Below are 16,393 nucleotides of genomic sequence, written 5' to 3'. Positions count from 1 at the left end.
GTGGGATTTTCAATGTTTAAACCAAGACAGTTCTGGTAAACTAGGTGGTTGATCACCACAGTTCATAATACTATGTAATTTCAAAAAGTTACAATCACTTTAGCAGTTACAATATAATATACTTTCTACATGTAACAACATGTCATGATTTTCTTTAATTTCACAAGTATCATTTTTAAATTGCAACTGAGTATACCATGAATCAATCAAGATTAATTCAGCATTCTACTAGTCCACTATAATTGGGTACTTGAGGTGTTTCCTTTTATAGCTTGTTTTCTTCTTTGGTTGTTGTTGTTATTGTTGCAAATCACTTTTGGAGCTGCAGAAACTAAGTAAGGTACATATTTCCCCTTCTTGTTATCCAAAATGTGGCTTCATATTCAAGCCTTGTCAATGTCTACCAGAAGTATTGTCACCTGTTAAAATCCAGGAAAATTAATTTTGAATTTCACTGGTCAAAGTGAAATTGTCAAAGATCCAACCCACAGACATGGTAGCTTCGGATGAACTTAGTGTGAGTTCATTTATGGAATTTCATTTGTTCTAAATCCTTGGTCAATAACCTAGAGGAGGGTTCAAATATGAATCTTTTCTAGGGTAAGGCTGCAATTATTAAGGAGGCTCCCTTTAATTCAAACCTGGTTATGTGCTGTGAACATACAGAACCGAGCAATAGAAAACGAATATGGTAGAATCGTGTAATGGAAAAATCAAAGCAAATTTAGGATTATCCTATGGAACCATGATTGGCCCCCACTCATCTCTTCCCTTGTAACTTCCAGTAAGAAAGTATGCATTCTGCTGCAAGTGAGAACAAAATCCTAAAGGAAGACAGAACTGATCATTGAAAAACCATTGATTCATTTATCAAAAAATAGTTATTGATCACAGACTACTCTGCAGCACAAAATGGTGAAGAAAATAAGCGAATTGTCTCCTTAGAACTTACTATCTGGGTGGAGAAAGAGACATTAATAGATTATCTATCAGGCATCTACTAGGAGGTGCTAATCAGTTTTCTGTCATTGTGACAAAATACCTAAGAAAATCAATTTAAAAGGAATGAAGTTTGGAGGAGCTTGTCATCTCAGGGGTTTCAACCCATGGTTGGTTGTTCCATTGTGTTTGGGTCTGTGCTGGGACAGGACATCACAGTGGGGAGCACGTAGTGGAGAAAAGTCATTTAGCTCATGGCAACCAGGAAGCAAAAAAGGAGAGGTGAAGGGGCCAGGGTGCCAATATCCTCTTCAAGGGCACACCCCCAATGATATAACTTCTCTCCACTGGGTCCCACCTCCCAAAGTTTCTGTCACCTCCCCATAGTGCCACAGGCACAGGGATTGGATCACAAACTCAGATTAGAGTAGTTCTGTAGTTTTCTACTGTAGATGGGAGATTCCCCATTAAATACTTTTCACATACCTGGATACAAGGCTTGGAAAACAGAAAAAAGAACAGAATCAAAAATGAATTACATGAATTAGGCACCTAAAGTTGCTAGATTGAGTTACAGGGATGGATGAGGGTTCCCAGTGGACACTGACACTTTGTTCTGAATGTCCCCATTTAGCTGTCAGAGAAAATACAACTTGTAAAGATGAAATCGAAGACATCTAAGAAAGTAGGAGAAGGACGCAAAGAGATTCTTATCTTGGAAGCTGGGGAAGGACAGGTGTCTCAAAGAGCAGGGAAGCAGTGTTGTTGAGAAATCCTGAAGAATAAGAATTGAGTAGAGACCACTGGATTTGGCAATTAGGAGGTCAGTATCAGCATTAGAAGAAACAGCTGTAGGTAAGCATTAGTGAGAGAAGACAGATTGTAAAGCACTGGGAAATGAATAATGATGTGAAAGCATTCAAACTGTGAAAGCAGACTGCTTTTGAGATATCTGATTGCACAGGAAAGGAAAAATGACAAGTCAGTAGTTTGTATGAGAATCAAGGCAAGTGATCACTTTGAATAGTGGGTAGTCTAAAACCTGCAGGCACAGAGAAGTACAAGGCCACATTCATTTAGCAAATTGAACAAACATTTATTGAGCATCTAAAAGACAGAGGATATTGCAGTAACATAGGCAAAAATTGCTGTATTCCTGGAATTTATAGAATTCAGATGCATTAGTCTGCTTCTTACTAGCAAGTAGTCAAGAAGACAATGCAAAATTTGAGACCTATATTCACTTAGAGCTAAGGATCAGTCATGTCATGTTCACCTTATTAATATTCTAATAACGTATTAACAATTGTGTCTTTTGCAGTATTTTCAATCTTCACACCAATATTGTTCAGCTTTGATAGAAACAATCATTATGGCTAATGTGGTAGAAACAAATTTGTAGGCTGCAGTATCAATGGCAAGAACAGTATTACCGAATGGACCAGATAAGATTGAGGAAAAGTCCAGGAACTTAAAGTGTCAAAAGCTATTGTCATGTAATAATTCTGGTACCATTTTTCATCAGCTTCGACAGTAATGGAACTACCCAGTGATCTATCCACAATTCTCTGTGCTTTTGTCTTTATAGGAAATGAAACTTGTTAAAGCTATGCTTTTGCATTTGGCAGGAAACAGCTGCGATGAAGGCAAGTGTATGATAGGAACAATGTGTGTCACCAGATAGTAGAAGACTTATTTAAAATTTATTAAATGAGACAGAGACATAAACTTGAATTTGGCGACAAAATAATAAGCTAAACTCTATTTAAGAGCATTATTCATAGACCTTTTGTTTGCCGATGTAGAACTGCAAGAGATGCTTTTAAATGTCTTTTTATTCCCTGAGTCCCTGAAAATTTATAATTGGGAAATCTCTGAGAAAGACAAATTCAAAAAAGGATATCATTGAAAGGGAGAAAAGGAGTAGACATAAGCTTAATTACGTCTTGTGTTGGTGTTTTAGTATTTTAACCTGGAACGTACAACATTTTTCAAAGTCAATGGTTTTCAATAGCAGCCATGCCTTGGAATCATATCGGGAAATTTCAAAACATTCTGATATTTCAGATGTTAAAACTAATTACATCTGGCTTGGCTTGAGTGTAGGGTTGTTTTGGTTTTGTTTTGTTTAAGTTCCATGTGATCCCAGTGTGGATTAATTTGAGGACCTCTATTCTAAATTATTTCTAAGGAGTCCAAGACATACCTGTTATGGTTTGGATGTGAGGTATCCCTCAAAAGCTCACATGTGAGACAATGCAGGAAGGATCAGAGGAGAAATGATTGGGTTGTAAGAGTCTTAACCCAATCAGTGACTTAATTCCTGAGATGGGATTAATTGAAGTGGAAGGGTGTGGTAAGAGGAGGTGGGAATTGGGGCATGGTTATGGCATATATATTTTGTAACTGGGGAGTGGAATCTCTCTGCTTCCTGATCACCATGACGTGAACTGCTTTGTCTGCCACCTTCTCCCACCATGATGCTCAGCCTCACCTTGAGTCCCGAGGAACGGAGCCAGCTTTCTATGGATTAAGACCTCTGAAACCATGAACCCTCAAATAAACTTTTTCTCTTCTGTAATTGTGCTGGTCAGATCCTTTCAGTCACAGCAGCAAAACAGCTGACTAAAACAATACCAAAACACAAAACAAAACTGAAGGGAATAAGATTTGTCAGGTTGTTCCTCCCCTCCTTCTCTTTTCCCCTTCACTCTGCTTTTATTTGTTTTGTTGTTCTTTTGTCAAGTCTTGCTTGGGAGGCAACACCTTTAAAGAAAGTAGATGACATAATTTCTGGAGAAATGAAATAAGAAGAATCCTTTGAGTAGACAATTTAATAAAGAAAGTAGAGCTGGTGACAGAAAAGATGCAATGAGTTAAAGAGGGTATGATTAAAATTTTATTAGAGAAAAATAAAAACTGGAGAGTCCATATTTAACAACATTCTATAGTATTCTCCAGGAGGAAGACACCTAACCTGCGGGATACCCTTGCAGAGTCGAACTATTTCCTTAAGATGTGAAATGATAGTTGGTTTTTTTGTAATCATATGTGGATATTCAATAAGCCGAGGATGCTTGTACCCACGTGTGAAGTGGTTGGTGTATCAACCACTGAAGACCACGTTTCGGTCAGCAGGACAAAGAGCAAGGAGACTCAGGTAGCAAGACAGAACAACATTAAGACTAAGACTCCTTCTAAAGCAACTCAATTAAAAATTATGCCTGCACTGCAGAGACTCAGCCAAGAGGAAATGTATTTAAATTGATACAAGAAATGCATTGGTTGAAAAGAAGAGGAGGAGAAACTCAGTGAAGTACACACTAATGCCTGTCATTAAGTATACAGCCCAGCAAGCATTAGAGTAGAAACGTTGCATTCAATACGTCATTTATTCCTCGCTTCAACCCAATTGATGTGTGATTCCTTTTCACAGATGAGGATATGGAATTTAAAGAAATGTCATTTCCCAAGGTCACATGGCTTGAGAAGGGGACTGGGATACAAACCAGCCTAATGACAAAATTTTCATCCTTTCCCCTTTTTCTTAAGACTAAAAAGAAAAATCTTTATATTTTCCATAAGGATACACCATATGATATTAAATATCATCCTGGAAATCCTGCAGTATCATAGGTTAAGTAGCAGAGTCTTTCTTTCTTGCATTATATAAAATAATGGTACATTTCACCAACCATGATATGAGAGATTGAATGAAATGCTTAGATATGTGACTTACTTGAGGGAAGTTCCACCAGAGATATTTAAGAAATAATAATAACAAAATTGTTTAGATTCAGATATTCACTCTTGGCTGAAAGGCAGGGTCCTGGAAAAGAACATCTCCAAGAGGTGGCTTCATTTAGCTATGTTCTTCACTCTTAGTTTGATGAGGCTTCATTCTGAAATATTCTACCTTCCAATACTTGGGGGGGGATCATTTTTTTAACCAAACTTCTTTTGCCTTGGTTATCTGAAAAACAAACAAACAAACAAACAAACAAACAAAAAAAAGACTGTACTCACGAAAAAGAACCTTTCACTAATAATGCAAAAGTTAAAGTGTGTTTGGGAATATTCTGTAAAATCAGAGCAGGATCAGAGAGAAGAAAACTTGTCCCTCAAGAAACTGATCCCATGCTGTAGCCCCCAAGCCTCTTATCCCACAGAGCAGAAACTAATGGGGAAGAGGAAGTAAACAGGGTGTCCATCTGGTGGTGGAGATGGGGCTGGCCAGTCCTGTGTTCCCCAAGTCCCTCCACCTCAGGCTCCCAACACAGGGGTGGGGTGGGGCTCCATTGCAACTGGAGAAGAACACGAAAGGTGGACACCAGCCAAGACCAGGGGCCTCATCCTTTTCCATGGGTGAAGTTCAGACCTGGGGAAGTGTAATGAGACAAGGAAATAATAGGAATTGCTGTAGTTGTGTGTTATGTAGTAAAAATAAGCTGTATTTGGTATTTGCCTAAACGTATAAAACTAAAATCATAAGATGCAGCAGACACCTGGTGACAAACTTGCTGTGTGGAAGCATGACACAATGCCAATATGAACCTTTATCTATGATTTAGTGGGGGCTCCTAGTCTAGTCATGTTCTGTCTTTATCAATGAAGACCAGAGCATGACTGGGATGAAAATCACTATTTACACCCCTGGACTTTTGGAGCAAACTGTCGGCAGCACCATGACCACAGGACTCCATGTCGCTCTGTCTCTTAACTGCCACGACTGCTGTCCACACCATCACTGATTGCTGATGGACCGTTGTCACCAATCCCAGATGACTGACCACCTCTCCCATGATAATGACTGCCATCCAGCCTCTGACTCATTGGAAAACCGAGGACATCCAAGGACATCTGAGGAGCTGAGAGAGGCTACAGCTGAGAAGAATCTCCTCGGTCTTGCTGACTGACTTCTTGGCTAAGAGATGTTGCACTAAGTAAGTCCATGGAGATTGGACTCTAGGTGAACAAGGGAGTGAATCTTCAATGCATTCGTTACCCGCTATTAGGAATGTTAAGTTGACTTGCTATTATTAGGAATGTTAAGTGAGCGTGCATTGCATGAATAAAATCCACTTGTTAGAACCAAATTCAATTCCTCTCTTACTTGCTGCTTGAGACAGGAAGATCAAGGAGTGAGGATAAAGAGGTCTCTCGTACCTGCAGCCTGGGCCAAAATTAAATCCTCGTGCTGCTGCTTATACAGCAAAGGTTGCTTCTGAGCCTCTGAGGCCCCACAGACCCTCTGTCTCAGAAGTCCTGCCCAGAGGTAGATTCGAGAATGAGGGCGCCTGGGAAGCTTCACCCACCACGCACTCCACCTGCTTCTCTGAGGTACTGACTGGATCTCAGAGCAACTGTGCACTTCGTCGTCTGCCTCTCAGCCAGATAAAAGCTTTTAGAACGTAAAAAACATCTTTTACTCACCCCTCAGCTTCCCGTCCCTACTCAATCAATCCTTCCTAAATAGTCATTTTAGACTCTGTTCTTTAAAACCCAGGGAAGAAGTTATTCCCAACACTATTTCCATCAGCAGTGGTAACTCCTCAAGGCATTCAAACTGGAATGTAAGTAAAGATGTTTTCTCTTCTACATAACTTTACTTCCTTTCAAATAAAAAGAATGTGAGGGGATGGCTATGCTGATCAGTTGGATTTGACCACTTGACAAGGTATCAGAACACTGTGTTGTATACCATAAATATATACAATTTTTCATTTGCCATTTAAAATTACCATTTTAATCCAGAGTACTTCATTTTTAATTTCTTGACTCAAACCGTTTGAGAGGGGAACATAGTTCAAATCACAATTTGTAGCCAGTGCTCTCATCTGTATCTTCCTAATGCCCTTCACTACACTAAGCTGTGTGTCTACCTTTCCTGCTTTATCCTCACAATACCCTTTGGCAGAGATACTGCTACTTTCCTCTTTTCAAGACAAAACCCCAGAGTGGTTGACTAAGATGCCCAGGGTTCAAGTATTAGAAGAGGTAGATCAGGAACCCACATCCTGCTTATCCTCCATGGGGTCTGCCTTCCCTTTTACTTTACAAATGCCATGTTCAATCCTTACATTGATGACTTGACTTCTGCCTTTACAAACGCCATCTTCAATCCTTACATTCATGACTTAACTTCTGCCTAGCTTTGTTATTGTTTTGTGCTTACATCTTTTTTTTTTTTTTTTTTTTTTTGGAAATAATTTTAGATTCACATAGAAGTTGATAAAATAATCTGAGATGTTCCTGGGTACCCTTCTGCCAGCTTCCTCCTCATTCACATCTTATGTAACGTAGGACAACTGGCCAAAGCAGGAAATTGACATTTGTGGAACACTGCTAACAAACCTCAGAACTTAATCAGATCTCACCAGCTCTTGCGTGCACTCACTATATGTACTGTGTGTATGTATAGTTTATTTATATCACATGTAGAGATTCATGGAACCACCACCATAATTGGAACTCAGAACAGTCCCACCAATCCCTAAAACACTCCCCAGAGAGTGTATATCTTCCAACATCACCGACTCCATTATTGTCCATTTGCAGTACAAGTCCTATTCCTAACTTTAGTAATCACTGGTCTGTTCATCATCATATATCTTGTCACTTGAAGAATATTCTATGGATAGAATCATATATAGCATTTTGAGATTGGCTTTCTTTTTTTAACCACATGGTTTTTTTAACCCATGCCCTTGGGATCCATCAGTTGTATGTACCAAGAGTTTATTACTTTTTCTTAGGAGTAGTATTCCATTAAATGGGATTTTACTTAACTACCACTTACGTGTTTATTTTTTTTTTTCTCTAGCCCTTCTATGGTTCTTCATAATTCCATGATTTTCAAAATTCATCAGAAGGCCTTCCTTCAACTAGGTATAGAGTTAAAAATGCAGAATTCTGGGTCTCATTTCAGATCCACTCAATCTGAATGTCTTTATACTGGTAAAGACCAGTCTTACAATATCTATAGTTCAAGTTCTTCAAGGTACATGATACAATATTGGTTGCTTTTCAGTTGCATTCAGATAGAAACCTGTGTAACTACCACTTCAATTAGGAATGGTGATGGTTAATTGACATTCTAATCACAAAAACTATTCTCCAGAGGCACATGGTAGTATTGATCCACATCAGACCCCTTTCTAGTTAGAATAGTTAAAGTCAGATTTTTTAAAAAATGAGTGTCTTGTCTTGTTACATAGCATGTTAGTAATGAATTCTCACTGATGAAAATAAGGTACTGATACATTAGAGATAGACCCCATTTTAGCATGGACAGGACATAAGTATCAAAGAACAGTGTCTGTAGGCCTTACCCTTATGCTCCAAACATGCCAGATATTCTGTTCCTTTGTGAACTTGGAGAATTGATGATTGGTTTGCTTGACAATTGCACCTTCCATGTAGAACAGTGTAAATGGGAAGATTTAAAAGGATACCGAACCTAGGGGTGTGGTAAGCATTCTTTTATCATGGTCACTTACCAGTGCGTGGCACAGAGCTGGCCCTCAGTAAATACTTTGTGAATTTAAATATTGTATCCTATTCTTGATAGTTCCTCAGTGTTAGCCAGAATCACAAATCCAATTAATCCTTAACTAGCAGAATTCAGGTCTTCAGTAGACAAATACTTAAAGTTCATAATACTTGACCCAAATTGACATAATATACCAAAGGTTATACATGGTTATAACATTCCCAATCATTTGTCACTTTTGGGGTTGCCTGACATCAAGGAAGAAGCAAAGAAAGACATTTTTTGTGCCTCTCCTCCAATATAACATTCTGATGTCTGAAGAGAGAGAGGGAGAGTGAGAAAAAAAAGAGAGAGAAATATAATTGTAAACAAGCAAGAAACTAAAAAAAAAAAAAAAAAAAAAAAAAAAAAAAAAAAAAAAAACAGAAGAAAAAGAAAGCAAAGATTAAGCATGAAGGACACCTGGTGGTGAAATCTGTCACATCATGTCACAACTGATGTCACAACTGCTCCTGTGCACCACACTTGCCCCTGAGGACCATTACCAGCCTGTGATTCCACAGTTTCAAGTCTGTGGAAAATCACACCGTAGAAGCCTCATGTGTTTGTTCTCAAGCACACTCCACCTGTCTCGCCCCTGGTTGACTCATGTTTCCCTGGGGATGTCCTGCTTTTAGAGAAGCAGAACAAGGCTGAGACTCAGACATACCTGGACACAGACCCTCTGCCATCTCCTAACTCCGTGACCTTGATCAAATTGCTCTCCATGCTGAGAAATGGATTCCCTGTGTATAAATCGGCAATTAAATTTAGTGTGGAACTGCTGTAACAATTAAGTAAAGGAGATTTATATAAACAAACATCACCCAATAAATGGCAATAATATTATTATCCTAGCTTGATACTGATATACTACCAGCCTTACCTCTAGTGACCAAGGTTTGGAATTTCTCTTATTTCCAGTACAGTATCTTCAATAATGTGCTGATTATAGTAATTCCATGAAGATAAGGATTCCAGCATTTTTACAGTGGCACATAAGATTGAATGTTCAAAACAAGTGTAAGAAGAGAAGAGTGTTTACATAAAGTGATGACATATTGCTTAATTTAACAACTAGTAACAAAATGTTTGAGGATTTTGATACTACGTATCTGCAAAGGTTAGTAGCAATCAATCACCTTACGAATTTTATATTCCATCAAAAGAAGACCCAAAAGTTAAAAATTAATCTTCCTGGAATCAATTTTTTATCAAAAGGAAAAAAAATGTCATTCTGTAGCTTTAAAAGATAAATTGCTGGAGCTGACTACTGATGGGCTGAAGGTGCACTTCGAAAATACTTTATCACTTGTTTGATTTTGCTTGAATTTTAAAATAAATATCCTGTGTTTCTGAAATTATTCTAAAATGTCTTCTATTCCTGTCCACATGACTCTATGAGACTGATTTCTGGACTACGACTATTATTAAAACAAAATGTAGAAACAGTTTAAAAGCACATTATCTTCTGCAAGTGGCTTTGCCATCAATCCAATTTAGATTAAGTAAATTAATAAACACAAAGGAAGCTCATTTAAATAATGGAACTTTAAATAGTGATATGTATCATGTTCATGCCAAAAACAAGTATAGATTTTCAAAGTAGGAAATCATGATTTCCTTTGTAACTTTTTGTTTATTTGCAATTGTGGAAAACCAAAGTTATGTGTAGTTGTGATTATACTAATTACTGATCAATGTTTTCAGACTTGTAATTCTTTTCTGCTTTTCTAAACTATATTTGTTTATATTTATTATGATTTTATGCCTACTGACTGTAATGAAAATTAGACTTGAATTATTGTTGTTTTGATTTTATTTTTCTAGTAAAAAATAAAGGTATTTTATTTACAAAAAATATTGACCCAAAATGAATTGATTCTTTTTTTTTTTCCCCCCAATGGAAAATGGTCTTTCTCTACAGATAGTTTGTGAGCTTAGAGCTGGGACTGCCCTGGGGCCAGTGCTGTTGTTATTTGATACCACCTGCAGAATTGGGGTGTGGAGCAGAAACCAAGCCCTGAACCACACCTCTCTGAATCTTGCTTGAAATTTGGCCTCATGACTCATTTCTTAGGAATCCAGTTCCATAATTAGGCCAAATTTCCCAGAATTGAAACTTTCTAAAAATGTCTTTCTAAATATTTATCAGAAAAGCTAACTAGAGAAGTGTTTTTGTGTTTAATTTACAACAGATATCATGGTTATGTAACAGACCATGAAGCAGCATCCACACACACTAAAATTTCACTGTCTAAAAAAAACAAATCATTTGCTCCCATAATTTACCCATATAAGTTTACTCAGTAATTTGTGTGCAAATACTATAAGATTGGGATATAGACATTTTAACAAATGGACCTGCAATTTATTTGTTAATACATGACAAATTATCTTACACTGAAACAAACGTAAGGGCAGCAACCAACCAGTTTTTACTACAAAGTCGCCTTGGCAGCCAGCCTGTGTTCCTGAGATACAGTACCAGAAAAGAGAGTACTCTATGAATTTTTGTGGTATTTTCTAAAAGGATCATACCCCTCTCCTGATTCTTCCAGTTTCTGAGAAATCAAGTAGGCATGGATCAATGCACTTTTCAAATGTTAGTTCAGTGTCTGTAGAAAGCCCGTGAGACTGGCTGCTTTCTTGCATTAGTGACTCAGCAAGGAAAATCAGATGTGGTATCACCCTTGTTTCAGAGAAATAGGGTGGGAGACTATTTTGAGATGACTAAGAAATAAATATAGTTGATAGATATTAGATGAGAATACTTGAAATATTGCTGAAAATTCATAGAAAAATAACGAGTATTTTATTTTTGGTAAAACTAAAGTAACTTTCAAAAAAACAGATGAAGCTCAGCAATCCATGCACTGGCATTTTATTTTTCTTTTATGAAATGAAGAGATGTGATCAAGAAAGCAATACAAGGAAATCTGGACTACAGTATGGTTACCCTGTTTTAGAAAGGTACAGAACCTATTGAGAGATTTCCATCCAAAAAGGTTGACAGGAAAATATTTGTATGCCTAAAGGGTTAATGCTCCCTTTTTCTACAGAGATTCAGTTTCCCAATTAGGGCATGAAAGCTGTTACAACATATGTAAAGTAGTCTTTGTGGGACTTTATTCTTAAGTACTAACTACCTGTATGACCTGGAAAGTTACTTCTTTGTGACTCAATTTAAGAAAGTTAATCTACCAGAGTCTTAGAACTAGGCCTTGTCAACTTAAATATTCTTAGTGAATGCTATTATACCTATGTTATAATAATGCAGTAGTAATAATAACAGCAACGTTATTCCACACCCCTTCTTCAGTTGAATGTTTCTTTACCTGCGAGCACCATTTACATGCTTATCTCTAGAGATCTTTTTCAGTCATACAATCAGAACTCCATAGAATATGCCCACAGGTATCACTTTCCCCAGCTAGTTGGTAAGATCCCTCAAGGTAGAGAAAATATTTTCTAAATTACTTATAGAACCTAGTAGCCCATAACTCAGAAGTCTGAATAATGAGTGTCATGCTTGTTTAGAAGTTTTCTCTCTTTTTTTTTAATAAAGAGAAAATAAACATTTTTTTTTAAAAATTAATGTTAAATGACTTGAGTCATCCTTCATAAACATTAAATTCAATTTTACAAGCAGGTTCCTATGTTAATGGTACAACAGAGATTATGAATTGATGCTATGGCTCTTTCCCTTTTGGAAGCCAGGAGATGGTTGAAGAAATAAGTCAGAGTAATGCACAGGAGGACCACATGGCATCCATCACACAGTTTGAGAGCAGGAAGGAGCGAGGACAGCAGAGCAGTCTTGAAGAAAGATTTACTGCATGGAGCTGAATCTGGAAGGTCACCAGGAGAAGGAGAGAATCAGGGGATTAATGAACACCATTCATTTTCTACTTGCCTGCTGCCCGGATAACAGGAATCAGGTTGCTTATGTGATACCTTATCCAGCAGCAGCCATGATTCTCTGGCCTTCCTAAAACAATGCTGACTCCTTATCCCTTTAATTATGCTCAGCTTTTCAGCAATAGATAGCCTGAAGCTGTCACTTTCTTAATTAAGCTCATAACAGCAGGAATCTTCAGCATCTGTTTTTTCCCATTTTAGAAAAATACCCAAAAATGTAAGCCCATAAGAAAGAGAAGAACAAAACTTCAATAACACACTTGAAAAAGAAAAAAGCTTGGAAAAATGATCTGCACTCATGCCACCAACTCATTCGATATACATTTAAAGTTGTTCACCATGTGGACACCATACCTGGGACTAGAGGTGAGAGTGGATGCTAGCCCTTTACACGAGGATCTCTGACCTTAAGGTACCCACTTGTACCTGTGAGATAGGACTGAAAAATAAGTAACTGACATATAACAGGACACTTCCGAAAATATAATATCATACCACTGCTAAGAATCATAATAGGGCTGGGATATAGCTCAATGGTAGAGCATTTGCCTCACACGTTTGAGGCCTTGGGTTCCATCCCAGTACAGCAAAAAAGACCTTAAAGTCTAGAATTGGGTTTACCTCTCCAGCCTACAGAATAGGATGCATTATAGAACCCACCAGATAGACCAACCTCGTTTTGGTTTGGGTGCAGAGATAGGGAGAGCTTTTATATATATATATATATATGAGAGAGAGAGAGAGAGAGAGAGAGAGAGAGAGAGTGAGAGGCATATATATCCTAATTGACAAAATCATGTCTATAAAAGACATAAATACTAAATTTACAAATCTAAATAAAATAATATTGTTAATTATGCTTAGTGTTGGGATTATGGGTCCTTTTTCTCCCTCTTAAGTTTCTGCATTTCACTGTGCTGTTTATCTAAGTTAAAGGGATTAAAATGCAATCTGATATTAGATTGAAGAGCATCAGAAAGCACAGGGGGACTGGAGAAATGAAGACCAACCTGCTGGAGGAGTCAGAACAGGCTTCCAGCATAATCAGGAAGAGAGAGTATCAGTGGAGCATGTTCCAAAATGTGAAAATGAGCTTGCGCATTCACTTGGGGTGAAACAGTGAACAATAAAAGGACTTTGGAATTATACGACTATGTGAGACAGTTTGGTTAGAAGCAAGGAAGTAAAAGGTACTTATAAAATCCAGGGACATATCTGTGACGGGAACAGAGTGAGGAGCAGAGACCAAGAGAGAACACAGAGGTGCCAAGGGAACCGAGAGAGTTCACTGAACAGCTCTGCCTACCTCCGTGCTCCAACCACAGGGCATAAGGTGAGGAGGGTCTGCCTGGGGGTAGACCCTGGCTGCACACTGTTCTGTAGGCTGCAGAGGGGAAGTCAATTCTTGATTCTGTGCTGAGACCAGGAGATAATGAGTGGGAAAGAAACCTGGAGGGAAATGGAACAGGACGGAAATGAAATGGGAGAAGAACAAGAAGGAAGTCAGTTACTGAAAGACAGATAAAAGGTACTTACAGAAAAAAAATAGCAAAGCTAATACTGAGACATAGCAAGTTCAAGTGTAGCCTATTCCATGAATATTAACCAACAGGGGGGAGCAGTTGCTAGGAATGTGGCTGCCACAGGGCTGCACACATGGTAGAAATTCGGTAGCACTTGGGTTTCAACACATTCCTTAACTAGGGTGCTGCTTCTTTCTGGAAAAAATTGAGGAGGGGAAAATCATTCTTTTTCACTCGGTCAGCCCATTTACTTGTGGAAGTTCATATACTTGTCTACTTTTGGATGTACTGAGTGATTCTGTGGAAATGATTTGATATGCTATTTCACTATATATTATAATACATTCTAAAAGATAGGAATCATCTTTGCTGTATTAAAAGTAAAGTTAACAGGGAAGAGGGGTCACAAGAAACTAGAAAAAAGTAAATTTTTGCAATTTTTTTTACAAATTATCTGTTCATAAAGCACATTGGTAAGTTTTTCTCTTCTTGCTATGGTTGTGAACTTTTAATCTCATCAGACATTATAGCTGTATGTTTCCCTGTGCTTAAAAACCCTACAATTGTTCTCATTTTAGAAGAGAGATAACAGATGGTGAGTATCTTAGCTTGTCAAGAGAAACATCTTGCTAAATCAGTGGATGGAATCTGTGAAAAAGTCCTCTTCATTGGTTTCCCTTTTCTTTTATCATTTACAGGATTACCCTCATTTATCCTCATTTCAATTCCCCAAGTATTCTAGCTGTTTGCACAGTAAGTCATTTTGGCATAAACCAAATGTATCAAACCAGCCTCTTTAATATTTTTTCTAAAACCGGAACTTGGCCTAGCAAAAATACATTTTGAGACTAACCATGATCTTTCTAGAGCCAGATGTTAATAATTTGGGTTCTAAACAAAATGTATAGATCTTAGTCCAGAAACTAAATAGCAGATAAAAAATGAGAAGTAATTGATAAAGGAAGGTCTTGAGTTCTTCTTACCAATTTTCTGAAAGAGGCAAAAAAAATGGTCAACAGCAAAGAGGAAGGTAATAATATCACATACACAGAGAACCACAGGACAACCATTTAATTGTGTACTTATTAAAACCTCAAGAAAATTCTGATTCTGGTTAACTACCCCCACACCTTCTCCTATCTCCTTCCTCCTAGCATTGACCTTCTGAAGTTCAATTGCTCAGGAAAACTTTTCATATGTGCACATCATCTACTTAAAACAAGAGAGAAGACTATGGGTTTTAGAATAAAATAGTAGCTACCCTTTACCAAACTCTTGTTCTATGTTGGGCACTGTTGCAAAGGTTTTATGAAAAGTGCAACTATTTGATCTTTGCACCAGTCTCTTCAAATAGCATCATCTCTCATTATACAGCAGAGACACAGAAACTGACAAGGATTTAGTTAAGGAAGTCCCCCACGGCCCCAGAGTTAACAAAATAGCAATTGGGGATAAGAAAAGAAAGAGCTGGAGCAATATTTATCCACAGACTCCAGAACCACAGACTTCATGATTCATATTCTTAGCTGTTATTTGAGAGTTGTAGAGAGATACCCCAAGAATTCCAGTCTGGAATTCTTTTATTCCTTGTTTAATACAATTTTGTATGGATTAAAATTTGTTCCCATTTTGAAAAAGTAATCTTTTTGTAATTAGACATTTCAGAAATGTGTTTTCTCCCCTTCCACTGAGTGTTCAAGATTGTTTTTGTTTTTATCTACCATATGAGCAGCCTAGAATAAGGACTGTGAAAGGAAGTGACAGGTACTTATAAAATCCAGGTAAATATCTGAGATGGGAACTGAGCTTAGAGCAGAGGAAAAGAAAAGAAAGAAAGAAAGAGAGAGAGAAAGAAAGAAAGAAAGAAAGAAAGAAAGAAAGAAAGAAAGAAAGAAAGAAAGAAAGAAAGAAAGAAAAGAAAAGAAAAGAAAAGAAAGAAGGGGGATGGAGGGAGGGAAGGAAGGAAGAAAGGGACGAAAACATGGAGATGCCAAGGGAATGGATAAGTCCATTATATTCTCTCACTGTAAAATAGGAATAATATTAGTATCTACCTCATGGGATTTCATAAAGAAAGAGACAATATATTGTATGCATATGACATAGCAACAATAATACAGTAACCCATGTAGCAGTGATTCTATGAGTCCACCCTCTGAATAAGTGACCCTATTCAAACACCAGCGGTGCAGTGCATAAATGGGTTATTCCTATGATTCCTACCTCATGCCAAGGATAAAGACATTCCTTACTCCTATTTTCTTAAATCCATGAAGTATGAGAAAAAGTTTTGCAGAGAAGGTGTCAAAAAAGAATCTAAGGCTACTGAAGAGAAGATTTTGTGTGTCATGATTTTTTTCAAGAATTAATGATTTTTGTCCATATCTAGTTGTGTTGACTTATTTCAACAAAATCTCCCTTAGCCACAAGGGGCCTCAGATGCTCTAGGCTTCTTGAAGAACAGAGATGAAGAAAGAAT

This window comes from Sciurus carolinensis, chromosome 11, assembly GCF_902686445.1.
Source record: "Sciurus carolinensis chromosome 11, mSciCar1.2, whole genome shotgun sequence".
Lineage (NCBI taxonomy): Eukaryota > Metazoa > Chordata > Mammalia > Rodentia > Sciuridae > Sciurus > Sciurus carolinensis.
The sequence above is the reverse complement of the archived record's forward strand: the minus strand, read 5'-3'. Positions refer to the sequence as shown.